This window comes from Dipodomys ordii, unplaced genomic scaffold, assembly GCF_000151885.1.
Source record: "Dipodomys ordii isolate 6190 unplaced genomic scaffold, Dord_2.0 Scaffold14, whole genome shotgun sequence".
Lineage (NCBI taxonomy): Eukaryota > Metazoa > Chordata > Mammalia > Rodentia > Heteromyidae > Dipodomys > Dipodomys ordii.
This window is the reverse complement of record NW_012267230.1, coordinates 10,282,205-10,287,705: the sequence shown is the minus strand read 5'-3', so window position 1 is coordinate 10,287,705 and position 5,501 is coordinate 10,282,205.

The following is a 5,501-nucleotide window of genomic DNA, read 5'->3' as shown; positions in this document are numbered from 1 at the left end:
CAGCCCGGCTCCGACTTCCCAGGAAGCGCCGTCCAGACCACAGGCTTCGGGGGAGCCCTGGGCGGCGCGGGAGGGGCGCCCCACCCACCCATCCCAGTTCCTCGGAAACGGGGCGCGGCCGGGCCGGCGCCAGCCTCTCCCCTGCCTCCCCGGGCGGCTCCTGCGCGACAGCGGGAGAAACTGAGGCCCGAGGAGCGCCGGTGATGGGCGCTGGCTGGCGGGTCAGAGCTCGGGCCCGCCCGCCCTCCGCGTTATCCGGGAGAGATCCGCGGGGCCCCTCCACACCTGGGCTCGCTCGGCTGCGTCCCCGAGGCCGGGGGCCCGGGGCCTGGGTGAAGGGCGGGAGCCGAGTCCGGAGGGTCGCGGCACCGGGCCCAGGCCCGCACTGCCCCCTGCAGGCCGCCCGCGGGCCGGGCCTCGCCGTGTGGACTGGGTGTGACGCGGGGCTGCTCGGGGCCCCAGCCGCGGGGGCCTCCAGAGACGGAGACAACCCGGCCGGGGCCGGGCCGGGGAGTGCAGGGCCGGCAAAGCCAGGCTCAGACGGGCCTCACCCTGGCCTGGCTGGCTTGGGGCCCTACCGCCGGAGCCACACCTCCAGCCCAGCTTCGGGACGGTTCTTTGGGAGTCCCGGGACTTTTCCGCCAGGGCGGGTTTTCAAGTGGTGATCCTCCAGATCTCTGCCCCTGTGTAGTTAGGATTATGGGTGTGAGCCCTGGACACGGCCAGCACGGTCACTTCTTAACCCGTGACTTCGGTACGCGACTAGCCCTTTTGTCTGGAGCAACCGCGGACCCTGCTGGCGACCACCAGTGCGGGAAGCAAGCGCTGCTAGGTGTTTGTGCCATGGGTCATCTCAGGGTGCCTGCAGCGCAGACATCCCCGGGAGTACCGGCTGGCCAGATCCCCCAGGAGGGGCCCGTCTGGGATGTGACCCTTGACAGTGGGAGAGAAGCAGCCCTTCTGTGCCCTGGAGGAGGTGGGGAGGCTGGGTGGCTCTGAAGGCCTTTCTCCCTGCTGCAAAGGCTGCCACTAGCTGATGGTCCTTCTGCACGGGGCAGGGGAGGGGGTATAACTAGCTCATGGTCCTGCACTGGGGCCGTGTAACTAGCTCATGGTCCCTCTGCGTGTGTCTGTGTGTGTCTGGGGTGGGCTGGGGGACTGGAACTAGCTCACGGTCCCTACACCCTCTCTTCCCATTGGTGGCTTCGGGAGCCTCTTGGGAAAGCACCTCTTGGCCCCAGCCTGGGACCTCCTCTTCCCTTACCCCTTGTTGTCCCTCCCGTCCTGCAGATGCCACCTTCATTCATTCGCTCTGCTAAAGTGAACCGGGAATTCGGGGACTCTGTGTCCCAGGGTGCACAGCTCATTGCAGGGCCAAGGTGGGATCTAACCTGGTGAAGCCATTGTCCTTCTCCATTCTGCTGTTTCCCTCCTCTCCCCCCCCTCCACACTTTCCAGAGAACACAGCTCACACAGGGCAGAGTTGGGGTTCTGACCCTGAAGCTCTGCCCCGTCCAACTGTGCCGTGGGCCCCTCCCCTGCCACCCCGGGGGTCTCCACCTGGGCTGTCATGTCGAAGAGACCAGAGACACCTGCGGAGGCCTCCCCAGGTCTTGCCCTTATGGACCCCAGTCCCCAGTGTGTACGGTTCCCGGTCTGTCCAGTGGACATGACCCCCACCCCACCCCCCGGCCCTCCCTGGGTGGTGAGTCAGGTGCCCGGGGTCACAGGTTCTGGGCGGCAAAAGCGCACTAACAGTCACTCGGCTTAGCTTTCATTTTCTGAAGCCTCAACTTCAAAACGAAACCCAACCCAGACAGCAGAGTGGAAAAAGAAACATGCCCAGCGGCTCCACAGGGCTGGCTGCCAGCTCCCAGGCGTCTGGGCGGCTTGCCTCGGGCGCTCACCCGGCACGGGACACTCCTCCCAGCTTGCCCGGGACCTGCTGCCACCCAGCTGTGCAGCCCTGGGCAGGCGCCCTGCCCTCTCTGGGGTGCAGTTCCTCAGAGCAGCTGTGCGCAGGAGACCTGGAGCAGGGCGCCGGTGGGGCAGTGAGCGCAGCCTTGCAGTTTCTCTTTCCAGCTTGGGCGGCACTCTGCTGGGAAGAGCAGCCCCGCATCATTCTGAAAGTGCTCTCTGCCCCAGTGCCCCTCAGCCCTGCTTTTCCTGGAACACGTTGGCCAGTGAGATTTGGGGGGGAGGGGGCCGTGACCCCTGGGAGCCTGAGTGGGGCCTGGGATGAGCACAAATCTGAAAAGCGGGACCTTCTGTCTCTGGCAGGTACTGACGGAGCACCTAGCATGCCCGGCACTGGGAGCACCTAGCATGCTGTACACTGGGAGCACCTAGCATGTCTGACACTGGGAGCCAGTGGCCCCCAAGCACAGCTGAGACTGAATTCAGTCATTCCCATCATGCTAAGCACCCGTAGGAAAAAATGGGAAGGAAAGGGGGCAACTGAGTATTTGTGGGGGTGAGTTAAACCTCTTACAGCGGTGCAGCAGCGCCAAGGCCTTGATAAAAGCAGGATGTGGAGGGGTGGGCCAGTGCAAAGGTCCTGGGGTGCAGCTGTCTAGCATGCTTAAAGGTCAAGGCAGAGAGTGGAGGGGTGAGGCGGAGGGGTTGGTGGGGTCTGGCCGGCCGGGGGGGGGCAGGTTTCTCCCTGAGTGGACAGGGCGGTCATTAGGCACATGTGGTCGTTGGAAGAGCCCATGTCCCCCTAGGACTGCCCCTACACGAGCCGTGGAAACGGGGGCTGTGGGAGAGCCGGGACCCCAGGCTCCCTGCCGCAGGTGGGCAGCACCGCTCTGACTGTGCCCCTGGGTGGAGCCATGGCCCAAGGGCCCAGAGGGGCAGGGCACCCTGGCCAGGCACCCCTGGCTTGAGGCCTTCCTCCCTGTGTCGGGCAGAAGGTCATCTCTGCCCCTCATTCTTTCCTGCGGTGGACCCCAGGTCCATGGAGAGGGATTCAGGGACTCCGGCGCCCTGGAGCGAGCGGCAGGCTGCAGCGGTCCTGGGAGGACAGCAGGAGTGTTCCCGACGTCTCGATCTGTTCACGTGTCCCAGGCCCTCTGCCCCACAAACAAGCGAGACGTGGGCAACGGGGAGCCTCCCAGTGTCCACAGAGGCTGCAGGGCTGACCCCCGATGCCCACCCCCATCACGCCATCATCAGAGCGCAAACAGCCAGCGCACGGAGTGGGGGGGGCAACAGCGCAGGCGTGCGCCCCCCAGCGCAAGGCCGGACTGACCAGGCTCCCAGCTTCAGCCTTGTGTTTCGGGGCCCGCAGGCTGGGGAGCACCTGGCCCTGTGAGGAGGGGTGAGCCCAAGTTTTCCAGAAGAATGGGCAGGATAGAGGGCACAACTGGCAGTGTGCCATGGAGGGCCCTGCGCGGGTGAGGCCCAGGCCCGCTGCTGTCCCCTTCCTCTGCCAGCTCCCAGGCCTTCCCTGGAAGGCTGGCATGCATCCGCTGGCCTCCAGAGGGACTGCGTGAGACGCCGCACGGAACAGCGCCTGTGTGCTAACTGTCCTGTCAAGTGACAGCGATCAGACAGTGCGGGTCCTCAGAGACCGCTCTGGGGGTCCCCCACAGACCCCACTGCATACCAGCCTTTGCCAGACCGTACCTCACTGCAGGACCCCATTCTGTTTCCAGGCTGGCCACCCCACCCCAAACCTGTCTGTGCCGAGTGGCCGTGTGTACCGCAAGTGGCTGGCACATGGCCGTGCGCGTGCGTGGTGGAGGCTGGGGGTGGATGTGTGCGGTTGGAGCGGTTAAATACGAGGGCCCGGGCACCACTGCACCTGCTCCCCTCTGCAGAGCCCCGCCCCGTTCGCTGCCCCTGCCCCCACCTGTGCTTTCAAGCTAGGACAGCCCACGCGACAACTTTCTGAGTGAAACCAGGCTGACTCCAGGATGGCCTTCCAGTTCAAGCTTTAATGAGTGTTGCAATAATCACCGTGGTGACGTGCTCCTGCGAGAAGGGGGCGGTCACCAAGGCATCCGTCATGGTGGCCTTCCTCCGAATGCATCCCACACAGAGCAGCCGGGAATGCCACCGCGTCACTTACGCTTTCGCCCTGACGGAGGAGCGGGAGGGACGGTAAGCCGTGGCTGGACCCGAGACCCAACCTGCTCGGTCCTGACTGCCCACCAGGCGTGGAGCTTGCCTGAGTGAATTCGCCCAGCGTCCCTCCACACCCAGTGCGGTCAGCTCCTCCACTCGTCCATCCGCGCGGCCGTCCCTTCCAAGCCCAAGCGATCCACAGCCATCCGCCCACCCCTCAGCCGTATCCAACCACCTACTAGCCAGCGTGTCTAACCAGCCCACCCGTCACCCAGCTCATCGCCTCCGTGCAGCTTCTGTCATTCATGTGCGTCTCCCCGGCTGGACGCGTACCTGCACCTCGCCTCTTGGTTCTGTTTCCCTGCCTGCCCCTCTTGATGACCCTTCTCTTGTTCACCTTCCCCTCCAAGGTCTTTCTGTTCCTGGAGCAGCCACTGTGGTGGGTGGGCCGTGGGGTGGCCTGCCTGGAGGTCTTGGATGGTGGGCTGGGGCTAGGGTTGGGGCTCTGGCAGCCGGGTGGACTGCGGCTGCGGCTGCAGCTGCAGCCCGGGCAGTGGAGTCTGCAGGAACACTGGTTGCAGGGGGGAGGCGGGGAGTGGGCCGTGGTGGATGGACTCTGCGTCTTGGTGTCCATGGGGGTGTACTCGGAGGGGCAGGCCACCTCCTCCTCTTCTTCTCCCAGCAGGCCCAGCTCTGCGCAGGCCTGGCATCATGGGTTATATAGCCGGGGCCTATTGTGATGGCACAGGTAACGGAGGATGATGCCTGAGGCCAGGCCAAGACAGAGTCTGCCCGACACGCAGCCCAGGGCAAGGCAGGCAAGGCAGGCTAGCTTGCAGTGCGGTGGGGGGGGGGGGCATCCCACCTCTGGCTAAGAGGCTCTGATCAGATTGAGTGGCACTGTGCATCCGACGTGGGCACATTCGTTCTGAGTCTTCACTCCTCCATGGAGCTTAGCCTGGCACCCAGCTCCTTGGCCTCCATGACTCCATCTCTCTGCTCACCCCCTCACCCATCCGTCCACCCATCCAAGTGCTCCACTGGCCACCAAGCACACTCCCATCTTGTTTCTGGCCCTCCCTCCAGCATGGCACCGTTCCATTGTGCCCCACCCTCTCCCGTCAGTTACACGGTGCATGCCAGCACCCGCTGTTGTTTGTGGAGGGGGTGCTGGCCGGTCACTGCCCGCCTCACAGGACATTGGGAGCATGTCCTGAGAGCAGCTCTGCCAGGCCGTCGGTGCGGGCCCAGCCTGCGGAGCCCCAGCGGCTGCTCTTGGCCTGCTGGCCCGCAGGGGGTGGTGGGTGGCTGGGCGCGGGGCGGGTGGCTGGGCACGGGGCGGGCGGGCCCAGCACTGATTGGACAATGGGGTGGGCGGGCCCAGCACTGATTGGACAATGGGGTGGGCGGGCCCAGCACTGATTGGACAATGG